At 33.9% G+C, this 17,182-nt stretch overlaps 1 non-coding gene across 1 annotated transcript; it reads left to right on the top strand.

Annotated features, from left to right (window-relative positions):
- Positions 1 to 3,805: 3,805 nt before the first annotated feature.
- TRNAV-AAC (transfer RNA valine (anticodon AAC)) lies at positions 3,806 to 3,879 on the top strand. Its single transcript has one exon. It is a non-coding gene; the product is annotated as a tRNA-Val (tRNA).
- The last annotated feature ends 13,303 nt before the right edge of the window (positions 3,880 to 17,182 follow it).

The raw sequence follows: 17,182 nt of genomic DNA, 5'->3' as shown, positions 1-17,182 counted from the left end.
TTACTATATGTGCAATTGTCCAAAAGCTTATGGTCAAACATACATTGATTGACCTATGGCGGAAGACATAATTGGCTAGAACGTATCCTCTCAGTCATCTTAGAGCTATGATTGGCAAAGTTGCAGTGCAATATAAAAGGAAAGAGAGGACTAGTGATGATTACTTTCATAAGAACCCAAATGCTGAAATGTGAGAGGTGCCCATCTTCAAGTTTATATTACCATTTCCAATCTCATATCTGAGTCTAATGGGTATGATATATAATTTAATGTTAAGAGAAATGAAATAGATAGCCAATAATTGGTATTAATTCTTTAGTTGAATGAAGTTTGAACCATTATACATTTTGTAAGTACATGATCATAGGATAGTATTGAGGGAAAATAACATTGGAAGCTATGATAAAAGAATTTACAAATAGGAGACTCTCAATCAAGGTTTTAGTTATAAATAACTCTTTGATTGCAAATAGTATAACTACTAGTGTATAAATATGAAACTTCATAAGTTAAAGATCAATATTACTACATTTAGTGACTACTAATTTTCTATTTTGAATATTTTTTTCTTAATCATGTGAAAAGATGTACACAAATCTAGTTTAGTGGCAACCATAACTCAAAGGAAAGATCACTTGATTTTAACAACTTTTAATTTTTTATTCTAATTTGTTTTCTCCTAGTTGTATGATAAAATGTAGATAACTCTAGCTTAGTGGGAACCAAAGCTTAGTCCAAAGGGTTATCAGTCCAATTGCTATTTTGGTCTAACTATTATGTTATGCTGGTTGAAACAAATGCAAAGTGGTTCTCTAGTACTGAAGTGTGAAAAAAAGGTCTAAATATTCCCTACTAAGGTTACCCACCCTACTTCATAATGAGATTTTTAAAATATGAACAAAATTTCAACAATTTTGGACTTGAAAGAGAAGTAATTCCTAAACCCTTATACTAAACACATGATCTGCAAGCTTTAATCAATTTCAAGCAAAAACATGTTCTACAACACGAGAGTTTTGACACTCATAAGCATTTTAAAAGTTGATCATCATATGTTTTTTTTTTTAGGTTGGTGACACTATAACCACATTCTAATTTCACCACATATTCCCCAAAAACTAGTACACTAGGTAGAAACTTTGATGCTTGCATTCCTTGTTGGTAACGTAATTGTTCCAAAATTTCTTGTGAATATTGTTCTGTAACCTTTTAGCCTATTAAGATGTTGAACACATTTGGATTTTTTCTCTTTTTTCTATGATTTTATAATTATTGATGTGATTTTCTTTTAAAGTACGAGTCCTGAAATTTCCTCATCGAGGCCTTGATGGAACTCCATGAGTTTGATCTTGGTAGTTGTGGGTCATGCAAGATCTAGGCATAATCAAGAACATGAAATTAGGGATAAACAAATAATTGACTACTATTGTTGGATAACTATTTATTAGTAGTGCAACTTCCTTTCTTTCTAATCCCTCCACCCTGTTCACTAGCATACAATCTACCAACCGTATTAAAAAATAGTATCAAAGTTTGATTGTAGAAGAGTACATAATCTAGAAATGAGCTCTGCATAGAGTCTATACTAAGGACAAATCAAGCTTTTTGTCCAGACAAATAAGAAAGAAGATCAAGAAAATGCACCTTTTGTGGATCAAATTTATTGAAGATTGCACCCCTTGTGGAATACATGCCAATTATAGGGGCACATTATATGGATTTCTAGCTTACCCCATAAGCAATATTGAATATTTTGAATCAAAAGAATACTTGAAAGGCGTAAGAGAGAGATTCTCCATACAATTATATCGATGCTTTATGTGTTTCAGCTGAGATGAGATTGCTCTAACTAAAGGAGAATTCTTGTATAAGTTTGAAATGTTTCACATCTATGTCTTTGAGCCAAGAGGAAAAACATATCTAGATTTTTAAAAACCATGAAATTTTTCCAATGCATATGCATAGCCAAATCTTGTTAAACAAAGTTTTGTCAAGAAATTTTATCTATGAAAGTTACTCTGCCTTGTGTCTTCACTTTATGTGGAGGACACCGCTTTTGATTGTCATCTCCTATAGATAGTAGGTGGCATAGCTAGCATCTCGTACTGATGCATAAGCACCATAAATAGCACTAATCACAGGAGAAGCATTGTTAGCAACACCAACAGTTGACCCATAAGCACTAGAAGAAAAGGCACACGCAACAGAAGCAAGGGTAGAACCTACAGTCATAAGATCAAGTATAGTCGTAGTTCATCCAGTTCCATATCCATGTATTTGGCCTACTATCTGGGGGTCCCCATCATGGCAAGGAATCAGCAGGTATAAGGCGGGATTCTACAGTATTGGCAGCAAGTAACAATTTGACTTTGAAAAAAAAATTATTTATTGCTTGTAAAATGTAGTCAATTCAATGAATTGATAGCTGCATAGGCTGCCTTTGTAGTTGCACAGTCGGTGGTTCATATAATCTTTCAAGAAAAGAAAAGAATTATCAAAGAATAAACTCTTGAAACAGTGAATGTGTCTTGTTAACCATGGATTCATCTTTTTCCCGTGAATGCAAATCAAAGGGAACAATCAACATCTATTCTAAAATCTTCAACGAGGGTTGTGCTTATGAAACATTAATTAGAAAGAAATTGGACAACATTGTTCCAAATTTGAATCTCTTTCCATCAATAACTGTGCACTTGTTGGTCATGAGTGGGTTATGGCTATAAGACTGTTGAATACTATTATTGTGCATTTCAACCATGTCAAACATGCACTTTGTAATGAAATCGTTTTGTCTTTTCTTCGTGATTCTTGTATAGTGTTCAAGATTCAAAACCATTACAAAGATCATTACTAAAGGTGTTTCTAGTATCTACATAACGAGAATCCATCTGATTTCTCTACCTTCCAATTGGAGGACCATGATCCATTACAATCTACTGATAGCTCTCTCCATCTGACTGCTTGTTCTGGGAAAATTTATTTTGATCACTTGGAAGGTCCAATCTATTTTTATTTTCAAGAGCTTTACAAGAATGCAATGGTGATATTGATCAGTGGATGACTATCTCGTTGACATTAGCGGTGGTTGGGTCAGAGGAGCAGTAGATGAGTGTCTCATTGACTTTACGAATAGCTGGGAAAGAAGGGCAGTAGATGATTGCCTCATTGACATTAACAATGAATGAGAGATAGGGACACTAGATGATTTCCTCATTAACATTGACAATGATTGAGTGATAGGGGCAGCAGGTGATTCTCTTACTGACATTGATTGTGGATAAATGAGAGTGGCAGTGGATGATTCTCTCATTGATAATAGATGAGCATTAGATGACTATCTCATTGATAATGAATGAGTAAAAGGAGCAGTACATGACTCTCTCATAAATATTTTGTCCCTTTTTGAATTGCTAGTTTTTGAAAGTCTCTTAACGCTATCAATATATCTAAGGGTGTTGGCTGTATGCTCCCAAGAGCCCGAGTTTGGAAATGCAGATATAATGACATCCTGTGAGTTACCAACAAATGAATCCTCTAAGAATTTTATTAGCTTGCTTCCTCTAAAAGGAATGTGAACTTGATCGTTATCTAGAGCACGTACTCATTCCTTCAATGCCAACAAGCTCTTATTGATCTCTACCCTTTACATCCTAGCTTGACTAACATTGTCAGTGGTATAAGTCAGTGTTAAAGCTAAAAAGACAAATAGAACAATATTGGAGCGATTGCTGATGAACTCAACAACTAGAACATTTTATAGTATTATCAATGAATTATAATTTATATGTCTAACATTAAAATAGCAGGTGCCGTGGTGTAGTTGGTTATCACGTCAGTCTAACACACTGAAGGTCTCCAGTTCAAGTCTGGGCCGCGCCATTTTACACAGATTTGAGTTCTCTACAGCTTTCATCACTATCTTAGCAGAACATAATCATGACTTTTTCCACTTCCCTTTTTAAAATGAGGTGGGACGAATTCCAAATTTAAACCACTGGTCTTTTTATTCCAAAGACCCAATCATATGTGTTAATGTTCCTTGAAGTATCATATCTCTTGGGATAGAACTGTTTCACATAGGATAGTATTATTAACAAATATTTGATACGAATAGACAGGGTTTGTCAAAGAAGGAGAAATCCCTATGAAACTCCCTATGACTAGTTGTTTGCAAATTAATCTAGCCAAGGTTTTTTTTCCATTAAGATGAAAAGAAAATGGGAAATAGGGCTCCTTTATAAATTAAGGTCCTATAAGAAGACAATAAGCTAGTAGGCAATTCATTAATAATAATTGCAAATCTGACCAAAGAAATAATTTAGGAAAATAGATAATCAAAATTATCATTGAGTCCAAAGTCATACATCACCTTTGAAAAAAACTCTATTTTAACCTATCATAGGATTTGAGAAAAATCCAACTTCAATAGAGCCTCAAGTCTCTTGTTCATCATCAAAGCATGAACGTTCTCACGAATAGTCATATTAGAATAAATAATTTTATTTCCAAGGACAAAGTCTTTCCATTGGAAAGAGATCAAAAAAGGAGGACCTATTTGAGTTGAATAACCAAGATGTTTGAAATGATGTTATAAAGAGAATAATATTAATTAATAGAGAAGATCCAAAAGAAATAAGCATAATGAATATGACAATCAAACTCTTCAAAACAAATCTAGAGGCTAAAAATTCTTTAGTTTCTACTAAAATATCTTTAACCACACACCCCAAAAAATTCCAAAAAGTATTATATGAAAGCCATATGGTCTCAAGGATTTATTCTCTTCAAATTAAAACACATCATCGCATAGTTCTTCCCTTGATGAAATTGTTGGTATGTCTTGATCCATATCGTATGTGAAGGAATCTCCTTAAACATCTCATGTTGAGCAACTACATCTAGAGTATGATCGTTAGACAACAAGGAGATGAATTCAATGAAAGCCTGCATAATTTCTTCATTTTTATAAAAGATGTTTCTATTAAATACAATGGAATGGATATAAGTAGTCATTGTAATATTTAGTATTGACAAATTCAAATATAAATTTTCAAAAGGTCAAAATTTAGATTTTTTTAATTGTTATTATTTGTTAAGATTAATTATTGTCAAATAGATTCGAAAAAAATTTAAATGAACTTTTATTTAAAAAAACTTAAATTATTTTCACCTTACTTATTCAGTAGTAAAACTAATCAAATTTTAGCTCTAACAAGCCCTAGCCTCAATCTAGTCTTCCAAATTTTTTAAAATTTCAATGTAGCATGACAATTTTTGTTTAAAATTATGAAGAAAACTTTCCATGAGTTACTGCTAGCTCAGTAATGTTGAAGCAAGTTGGCAGGATGCAACACGATAATGCAGGTGTAATGGTCAGGAAAACTGAGAGCCAACCATGTGAATCCAAACCATATTTTCCTCTTTGGGCGATTATATTTATCCTTCTCCATCGTTGCTAAGCTCGAATTATGAGGGTTGAGCTTGTGCACTAATTTATTGTGGTTATTGAGATCGAAATTTGGTTGAGTCGCTAAGCTTTTTAATATTGATGAATGGATTAATTGCTTCGCAACTTCGTTATTGTGTTAATAGCTGGTTGTAGGCAAGCAATTCAAAATATCAGTATACAAAGCATTAAGAAAATGTATTCAACGCTATGATTGTAATGCCGAGACAGGGTAAAATATTTGAAATGCATTACTAATTAATAACTGTTCTCTATATCGCTGAAGCAGTTTGGAGAGCAACCTTTTATTTTTCGTTAGGGTTTCATTCGACTTCAAACACTATTGAAAATTATTTCAATAAATCGTAACTGCTAGATCAGATTTTCCATCATGACATAATCAGTCCAAAATAACACGCTGCCAGATATAAATTGCTCTGCCAAAATACCAGAAAGACCTCGAACGGTGTTAGTAAAATTTCCTATGAATCCACAAAAATTGAACATTTCTTTCATTCATTTTATCATTCAATGTTGTGATGTAATAGTGATCTATCTATCTATCTATATACACACACACAACCAAATTAATAAGCTAGAACAACATCAAAATCCCTTAAATATATATTCATAACTCTTAAAAATGAATAGATATAAAAAAAAAAACTTTATGAGATTGAAAATGAGTGAGTTAAAAATAGTTCTTCCAGTTTATAGCTCAATAAAATAAAAGTTATTAATCTTTTGCCAAAACTGCTACCATGAAAATTAGATTTAGACTAGTCTGCACTCAAACAATCATAGCTTCACATCACAATGAAATTCGACAAAACCAAAACCAAATTAATGATAACTCAAATAAATTTCCAACAATATAAGTTTCAGATATGTATATATTCATATGTGCTCGTACCAACAAAAACAACAGTCAGATTTTTGGAAAAAAAACTCTAAAAATTTTGAATAAACTTACAAAAACCAAGTTCTTCTTATTTCAAATCTTCACGAAACCTCTACAACTTGTAAAACATGTAAATCACGACCAATACATGAAACTTCAAAACCTTTTCAAGTTATATAACTAATTAATTACTTCCTATGACAATTCACTTTCCCTCTTACATCAACTTTTTCATATTGTCACATTTTATGACAATGTTTTATTACATATTTGATAACTTTTGTATTTTCTTACAAATGATCTCTAAACCTTATAAAACCATTCCTAACATAACAAAATGGACTATATATGACATTTTACCCTTCCATGGGTTTATTTACATAGTTTGACCATACTAGACAACTTTGACAATCTATTGCAAATGACTTTATTTAACAAAATATCATAATAAAATATTCTATCCTCGTGGATCCTCTTGTTGATCATTTTTCATAGGCGCTCCTATACCATACTCCCACATAAACCTTTGTCCCTCGTGTGGGAGTCCCTTCCATGCCTCTCTCCCTAATCTTTTGGTGAAACACAATGGACCATCTTCTTTGGCCCTAGATCGTTCTCATTTGATCCTCTTGGTAGACCTCCATGTCCACCTCACTTGTAACCAAAACTGGTGGGAGTTAAGTTCAAGAAATGATATAGTAGAGGTATTAAAGTAGAGTTGAAGATGAAGCTGCAATCATTTGTTTTGGAGGTTATCAACAACGGCTAGGACTGTGGTGTAGGAGCACAAACATATTATTCACTTTAGCCATTTTATTGGAAAATCTAATATTGTCTTGTGTATGAAAATGAATTAAATCCATATGTATTTAAGTGCACAACTTGAAAATATTAGTATTTATCAAGTTGTGCAAAATTGTAATTGATGGATAGGAAAGGTCACACTATTTGAAGAAATTTGTGACTGCTCAAACCATTTATAAAGGGATGGAGTTATTCGAAAGAGTGAATAGGGATCAGAGGATGAGATAATGTAGTTACTTTTGTTCCTCTAGCTATGGATAGCCAAGAACAAATGCGATTTTTAGAGTTATTATGAAGTTTTAATTTCTCTACCTTGTTCATATCATTTTCAATTCCATTAATTTATGTTTTTTTAAAATTTCAAATCTGATTTATGGGTAGATTTGATGGATTGAATAATACTTTAAAATATTTCAAGATTCTTGCGAGAAAAATGAAAAATAATTCTAAACTTGAAGCAGCTTTTGCTAACTAAAATCTGATGAGGTGGTTTTACGCAACTTCCACTACTTAGGAAATATATGCATTGGAATACATGTGAGTGCCCATTACAATTGGTATTCTATGATGGTAGATCTAACATATGTAATTAATGAAACATTGACAATCCTATTAGGCTCTACTTCATAACTAAACCTTGAGAATCCTATTAGGTTCTACATCATAACTAAACCTTGGAATTAATGTAATGTATTTTTTTCAGTTTCAGATATGTCATATGTTTGTAATTATAATTTATGATAAATATTTAGATGCATAACATAGAAGGTAGGCTTTAAACATCAACAAGAAGATCATAAATCAATATGACAATGACATAAATTGCAAATGATAAATTTTTGGCTTTAACACTAATAAAGTTTATTGCTGATCAATATTATATCAAAAATTCAATTCCATTTCATTTCATTACACCTTATCACATTGCATATTTCATTTCATTACATTTCTCACATTTCATTTCATTACATTTCTCACGTTTCATTTCATTACATTTCATTCCTTTCATTCCATTTTATCTAAACTCATTCCATCCTATCACATGAAGTTATCACAAAATTCATTTATCACAATTCGTTTCATTACATCACATTGCATTATATCAAATTTCATTTCACCATGTTATATTTCATTACATTCACATATTTACTACATTTTCTTTCATTCATGCATCTTGTTACTTAACATTTATGTTCATTTACAACTTTCATTTCCTTATATTTCATATTATTGCATCACATTGCATTACATCACATTTCATTTCATTACATCAAACTGATTAGGTATTGAATTTAATGTCATACATGAACATATCTAATTTAATGTCATCCATGAACATATCTAATTTAATGTCATACATGAACAAACATATCATATATTAACCAATAATGTCATAAGTCTAATAATGTCATGCATCAAATAAATGTCATACATCAAATATAAAATGTCATAAATACATCAAATGTATATCAAATATGTCCATTGACATAAAATCCAACATATATGTCCGCTAATGCCTATACATGTACATGTCTATCAACTATATCTCCTCCTTCCCACGAGGGGAAGGAAACAAATCTCTAGAGGCCTTTGGTTGTCGTGTGGAGCGAGACGGTGGCGATGATGGGGTCCTCCTTACATGCTAGCATGTCCTCTTGTTGAGGCTCTTCTCTAACTCGAGCTGATACAAAAAAAGTAGAAATGAATGAATAATTATTATACATTGAAATAAAATGTATGTACACACAAAATTATTATTTTCTTACCACCATCATATAGTCACTCTACAAGTCCACCTCGAAGGCTCATGGACGATCAGGTGTAACAAGACCCTACAACAATTGAATCAATATAATCACTTATAAATAACATTAGAAATTTTGATACTAACTATTATAAACAACAACTAAAACCAAGAAAATTCTTTCATACCTCTATCAATGGATGTGAACTAGCCATAGGTATAGCCACTCCATGATTGATGGACTACCAGAGATGAGGAGGAGTCTCTGATGTTAAGCGTTGCATGTCGTACAATACATGTTAAATGTAACATGAAACATGAAACAAATATAATCAAATGAATTAAATTAACATGAAACAAATGTACCTCTATGAAGCTCGTGTCGTGTCTAGGCTCAAAGTCTTTAGCGAATGTCAATGGTCCTGTAGAGAACTCATGCACATGCATAATTTTTTTTTTCAATCCTTCATATGATTACTTAATAAATATATTTATTCTTTTAAATGATTAAATTGATACATACCTCTAGACTCGTTGAGGGGATGAAAAATGGGGCCAAGGGATTGCTACTAGGCCCGCCAACACTTTGACTTTGAATTTTGAACAATGTCAATACATGCTAATTAGTCATTCACTATACATATGAAATGTGATCAAATTAGTTTATTATAATTGTAATTTACCTGTGTGTCAATGCCAAATGTCTCATTTATTAAATGATCAGTCACTAGCCCATCATCTGCACCATCTTCAGCATGACTGCCAAATGTGCATTATGATCCGCATGATGTGCACATGTGACTGCAACATGCAGGATGCTCCTCCTCAACTAATGGAATCATGCAATGAATGAGGGTCTACGTCAAAGCTCTAATAGTCTCTAAAGTGTTGGCCTCTACATGGTCCTTCACAACTGAAGGAATAGTCACATGCTCATCTTGTGGCTTGACCACAGGTGTCCTAACTACATTAGGGTCATGACATGCCCTCGGCCTCTCAAATGATGACCCCCCACCTCTACCCTGAGAGTCTAATATATCAAAATAATTTGGGATCTCCCCAAGGACAAACTCACAATACAATTTCCTTAAGAAATACATGGGGACCTTATGATTATTGTAAGGAGGGGCATCAAAAACCATCCACCATCTATCCTAAAAATTATTTCTAATAGTATCGTGTATGCACCAATGGATGGGGAACAATTTGGTACCCTCTCTAATAGTATCTTGTTCACTAGGTTTTCTAAATAATGCGCATATTCTACCTTTTGGTATATCTTTTTTTTAACATCTTGATATGATAATTTATTTTCATAATATCTTTTTTGTTCTTCCCTCTTAACCTACCAAACATCTAACTAACCACTAACATTAGCTATGTGGGTCTTAATGGATTCGAGAGATGATGCCAATTGAGCTCTCATTGGATTGGTTTGTCCACATTGTTTCAACTGACCAATGAGTCCTTCTAATTTAGTTTTTCCTCTTTCTATTTCATTTATTATATTTTCTTGTGTGCTAGGAGCAGGTCTTGCAATTGGTTCAGGTTGTGGAATTTGTTGTTCTTCTTGTGGAGGGTTTTGGTTTTGACCTTCTTGGGGATTTGTTAGTTCATTATTGACATTTCCTAATAAGAAATCAATTGAAATATAAATAAATAAATAAATTTTTAAAATTTGAAAAAAGCCTACAAAACAATATAAAAAACATATCAAACAATTCAAAATGAAAGATAGATAACATACGATGTGCTCGTGATCTCAATCGTCAATGGTGAGGAGGCATATTAGCAAGGCGGGTGGCAGAAAATTTGTTTGAATCTAATCTGCGTACGCACTATAGCAAGGAGAAGTAGGGAAAAATTTTTAAAATGAATGGGCTATGGGTATACAACCCATTTATAAAATTTGAGTTTTTTTAAAAGCGTGTATGCACTATGGCTCAGGTTACCCAAGCCATAGTGTGTGAGCGCTATTGAAAATTTTTTTTAAAAAAATGGTGTCACCTTTTTGGCACCACAACTTGGTGCACATACCCATATACAAGAGTGAAGAAGGAGAGAAAAAACCTCATAAGGGGAAAAAGTCCCCCCCATAAGAAATAAGAGAAAGAGAGACAAGATAGTCTCCCCCCCAAAGGAAGAATGCATATCAATGAAAGTCGTTCCAAGGAAGAAGCTGGTCCAAGAGTGCAAAATGTTGTTCCTCCCTTTTGGAAGAAACAAAGGAAAAGGTAGAATCTTAAAGATGTATGGTGGCCTTGAAACCTTCTCAAGTATCCTTATGTTGATGCTAAAGTTCACCCCTTCCAACTGTGCTGAAAAGAATGAATGCAGATTTAGCAAGGATATCTGTTGAACCTATTCTAATGAACCATTTGTCTTCTCAACTAACAATGAGACTTTTGACAATTGCAGTTCATAAGGATCCACAATTACACCAACTTGTGAGATTGATCATGTAGAGAATGGACATGAGGGTCAGAGTGAGCCCTCACAACAATTGTAGAAGGACCATCTTCATCAAAGAGAAGATGTGAATCATCAAGGCTATCTCCCAAATCTGTGGTGTGTGACTCCACAAACAAATCTGCAATGTCTGCTAGGAAATTATCAATTGAAGCTAGAGCTGGAAGGCAACATGTACCCTACTGAGCTAGACCTTTCAGTATTGCAATATAAGCATGTGAACTATACTGATGTCATGACCTCACACTGTAACTATTGATAGAACCCCACATTTCTAAATCTATTGAAGTATTATTACCGATGTTACTATCAGTTTCTACTATGTATGAGCTGTGGAGAGGAGTAGAGGATAAGCTAGGTGAACTTTCTTTGAAGTGAACATCATTCTCCACAAAAATCTCATGAGTCTCAAGATCCATAAGTTTGTATGCCTTTGCATTGTCTTCATATCCAATGAAAGTGCAAGGCCTAGGTGTCGATGCCTTGCAACCCCTGGAAGATAGATTTTCCCATATTAGACAACCAAAGACTTTGAAATGACTCACAACTAGTTTTTTTCTGCACCATGCCTCAAAAGGAGTCTAACTATCTAAGGCATTATGAGGAGACCTATTAAGTATTTGAGTAGCACTACTAATGGCTTCAACTTCAAGTGTTGGATCAAGAGACTTGGCTTTAATCATGCAACTTGCCATGGATTTGAGAGTCCTAATCCTCAATGCTACAACATCTGTCTTGTGCAGACTGAATGCTAGTGGATTTTGAAGATTGATTCCCTCATATTTGTAAAAGCCCTTAAGTCTTTGGTCCACATATTTGTTCTCATTGTCCACCCATAGAACCTTGATGGCTTTCCTAGATTTGTGTTCAACATAAGTCTTGAAGGTTTGAAGCTTATCAACCACTTCATCCTTGTGATGAAGGAAGTAGACCCAAGTGAATCATAAAAAGTCATTAACAAAAATAAGGATCTAGCAGCCTTGGCTGACTGAAGTCACTACAAAAGATCTTGCTAATACCACGTGAACCATCTAAAGAACAACTAGTGGTCTTGAAGACTTCCCTTTATGTAACTTCTCCTCTAGATGCATATCCACTAAACTTGTTGAAGATTCACCTATAGAAAAGTTGATTTGGGGTAGACCTTTGATCATTCTATTTGTGCAAAGTTGTTGAAGATAGCAGAAGGAAAGATGTCCATACCACTTATGCCATAATTTGATTTTTGAATGTGAGTGATTCAACAAGGCTTGACAAGGAGACTTAGACACAAAGTGGGAGAAGGAATAAAGCCTCTTTTCATCATTGAGTTTCCCCACTGCAACCAATGAATAATCTTTAAGACTATGCACCATCACTGAATTTGGAAGGAACTCAACTTTGTGACCATCTCAAGGTGAGTGATTTGATAAATTGATAGGATATTGGAGCTAAGGTTTGGAATGTAGAGAACATCTTTGAATTCCCCATTTTTCATTTCCACATGTCATTTTCCCTCAACTTCCATTTTAGTATCATCTCCCACGAAGATGTGTGGTACCTTTGACTGCTTCAATGAAGAAAAGTCTCCTTTTGAAGAACCCATGTGATAGGAGGTACCTGAGTCAAGTATCCATTCCAAAGAAGAACTTGTGTTTTCCATAAGTGCTTTCCCTTTTCCCTTTGAAGAGGTTGGAGTTGAATCCTTAGAAGCACCTAGCAGTTGAATTTTTTTCTTCTTGAGTAGGTTTTCCAACTCATTGATTCTTTTTGTCTTGCAATGTTGCTCATCATGATTAACCTTTTTGCAATATGCACAAAAAATTTTGTCCTTCTTTTCATTACTTCCCTTCTTGTTGGAAGAAGAATTTTCTTGCTATGAGGAGGATTTTTATGTCTTAGATTGTGTTTTCTGCTTCCTCTACTTCTTGTTGTTGTTGCTAGAACTTTTCCCTCCTTAACTTGATTGATGCTCATCACTAGCCACCATGGCTTTAGTCTTTGATGACTTGAGAAGTCCCAAATATATCAAGTGAGATTGTTCAACAATCAACATCTCTAAAAATGCATCAAAGGAAGGCTTCTAGTAAGTAGTTCCCATGGTCAACCTGTGAGTATTAAAACTCGAAACAAATGAAGCATACTCTAAAGGTAGCCTCTTCAAGATGTGATGAATCAACTTTTCATCCTTCATGGGATTTCTACAATCTTTAAGAAGTGCCCTATACTCATTGGCTTTGCTGATGTAATTCTGAATTGTGTCAAAGTTCTTTAGATCCAAGAGAAGTAGATCGTCCTAATTCTGAAATCCCTTTTCTTCATCCACCTTACTATACAATGATTCAAATTTTTCCCAAGCTGATTTGGATTCTGTACAACTAGCAATGTGAAAGAAGAGATATCTATGAACACAATTCCTAATAATTCTTAAAGCCTATTGGTCTTGTTTTTTCCATTCAATGAGTTCTTTAGCATTAGTAGGTTTGGTAATTGTACCATCAACATAAAAACTATAACCTTTTTCTATTAATCTACTCCATGCAATATCTTTCCATGTAGAATAATTGTGTTAAGTTAGAGGTGGACATTTAAATGAACCCATGATGTAGAAAATGAAAAGAGCACAAAAGAGAGACAAAAGAACACAATACACAACCCCCCTTTTCACTCAATCAAAAGACCCCCCCAAAAAAGATGCTTTTGGCACTTTATAAGTAGTGCATGTACAATGGGCCACTTGTCAAAATAAACAAAGTGGACTTTTTGATTTAGCTTTTACAACTACCTTTTGAGTCCCAAATCTATCACTAAGCATTGTAGCTCAAATGTACAACAATTTTAAAAAGTAATCAAAGCTTCACAATGCAGAAAAAGCCCTAGTTCTGAAAGTGAGAATTTTGTCCATACAACCCTAGAATCTAACTATAGATCTAGGAAATAGATTAAAAATAACACACTTTTAGAAAAAATAGAACTTAAAAAAGTGACCAGATGTGCCTGTACGAAGTGTTTGAAGTTGCAAAATGTAGGATTAAGAAAGTACAATTACCGAAAAATAAAATTTCTAAAAAATCCTTGCACCAAAATTAGAAAATAACACCACCACTAGAATATTCAAGAAATTCTACCCAATTTCAAAAAAATTGCACCTAAATTCGAGTCCAGATGTCCAAGTTATGGCCTTGCAAAGTTAGGTTGCCAAATCAAAAAGTAATCTGGAGAGGGGTCTAGTAGGAAAATTGCTATCTTAAATTTGATGGTCAAATGACCATTGCAATAGTTCAAAATATCTTAGGAATGACAATCCAATGACTATCAATTTTTTTCTCATGAAATGCTGACGTAAGCAAAAAAGACCCATCTAGTGACATGGTAGTATGGACTGCTAATGTGGCATAGGGTACAATCATATGGACCATACAAAATTGTACAAAAATGGTGGACATGGCATAGTATAGCTAACACTGACATGGTATGTGACATGTGCTGACTGTAGTATGATAGTCCATGTGTTGATTGGTATGACGTGGAGGCTTGCTGGCAGGTCCACATGTACGACAGGCTGATGTGGTGGGGTCTACTATCTGAACCAATAAAATGGCACCACGTGGTGTCCTTGTTGTAGATTAGGCACTAAATTAGTGGTTGTTTGAGCAAATGGTGAGCAGTCACATGGCCTAAGTGTGGGAACTAAAGCCTGGCTAGGGTTGGAATCTTCCAATGCGCAACCAGGAAGTGCTTCAGCCAGAAGATGTCTACAATTGCTGATTTTCTAAAAATGTTACCACCAGGATTTAGGGTATTCTGTAGGCTGCCAAAATGTTACTGTGATGCTAGAATATCTTTGTGTGGTGCCAGAGTTTGTGGCAATTTATCACACATTCGATGTGTGGAATACTCGCAACAGTATAAATAATGTAGGCTATGAAACCTTAAGAAAAGGCAAGCACTGCCATATGTAGTGGTCACCGCCAGTTGTGGAGTGCCAGTCTGCCTCTGGCCGTTGAGTTCATTTAAAGCTAGATTTAATAAAGTATATGCCCACTGATTAAAAAAATATTCTCTCCATTGAATTAATAATAGAGGAACATTCCTTTACACAGGGTCGACATCTGACTGCATGGTACTTGGAATAAAATTTCTTTGCTACTTACCTAGAGGGCAAAAAAAATTTGAAATAATACAATCGAAAAATAATGTAGAGAATTAAATTACAGACCCGAAAAATTAATCAAATAGATCTGCAAATTACCATACCCGAATTGTAAATCGGGGCCTCCAAGTGTCGATTTGCTAAAAAAAATTGCCTCAAGGTCAAATTTTGGCTAAAGTACTGAAATTTATAGTCGATCTTCATCAAATTAGCATTCCAAATGCAATGACAAGGTTAGATCTAGCTCTAGACATTCCTAATTTTAGTAGTACTCTAGATTCGGGCCAAGGTGATGAAGCAACAATGGTCTCGAATGGTTATGTGAAGAGAAAATCTCGAAGCTCTAATACCATGTAAGAATTTTCTTTAGGAAAAAATTCACCTAGGAACTAAGAACTCAAACACAAGCACAACTATAGACCAGAAAGAGAGAGTATGATTAGAATGATGATATATTCATTCAATATGCCTTATGAAAGTACACTAGGAGTGCTTCTATATAAAGGCCTCCGAAATGCATCTAGAATGCCTTAGAATCAACTACATGATAACTACATGATAAGTCATACAACCAGGCACATGTCCACCATATATAGGTTATCCTCTATTAATCACATAAGTAAGTGCAATGATGAGAGGATAAGCCTCCAAAGGTGTAACATGCAAATTAGTGTTGTAGACAACATGAATAAAAAGGGAGTGTGAATAACTGTGTTGTCTATATCACAACTCAGTGAATGATGTAAACTCCAGTGTTGTAGACACTGTGTGCTAAAATAGAGTTGCATAGTTCTATGTTGTCAACATGACAACTCAAAAAGGTACACAAACTCTTGAGTGTCTCACAAAATAAAATAATAAAATAATGCATTAACCTAAGTAAACTTAAGTGTAAATAGTAAATACATATTTACACCAACACTTTTCAATATAATTAGCCTAAGATAATATCAATTTCTTGTTCTTTCTATCTTTGCAAATCTTCATACCAAGGATTGGTTTTGCTTCCCCAAATCCTTCATAGAAAACGCATGTGCTAACTGGCATTTCAGCCCCTTAATGTGATCCATGTTAGACCCAACTACAAGCATATTATCAACATATAAACATAAAATAATGTAGTTATCATCATCCAACCTCTTAAAATAAACACAATGATCTGAATGACACTTACTATATCCATTCTCATGCAAAAAATTGTCAAATTTCAAATACCATAGATAAGGTGCTTGCCTCAAGCCATATAAACTTTGCTTTAATCTACACACTAAGTTCTCCTTACCTTTGACCTCAAGTCCTTGTGGTTGTGCCATATATATCTCTTCATCCAAATCACCATGGATTAAGTTTGTTTTAACATCAAGCTTCTCCAAATCCAAATCTTGAGTAGCCACAATACTTAAAATAGTACAAATGAAAGTCATTTTAACAAAAAGAGAGAATATCTCATCAAAATCAATGCCTTTTCTCTATGCAATTTTTTTTACAACTAACTTGGCTTTAAATCTTTTCTTACCTGCATCCTCTTCTTTTAACCTATAAACCCACTTATTTTGTAAAACCCTTATACCTATAGGTAACTTGCATAAATCTCATATCTTATTTTTCAACAAAGAGTCTATTTCATCTTTCATTGCAGACTCACACTGAACTTAGTATCCACCTGCACAACTTTATCATAACATT

This window comes from Cupressus sempervirens, chromosome 5 (genome assembly GCF_028749045.1).
Source record: "Cupressus sempervirens isolate cs-2001-9-10 chromosome 5, ASM2874904v1, whole genome shotgun sequence".
Taxonomy (NCBI): Eukaryota; Viridiplantae; Streptophyta; class Pinopsida; order Cupressales; family Cupressaceae; genus Cupressus; species Cupressus sempervirens.
The sequence above is the reverse complement of the archived record's forward strand: the minus strand, read 5'-3'. Positions and strand labels throughout refer to the sequence as shown.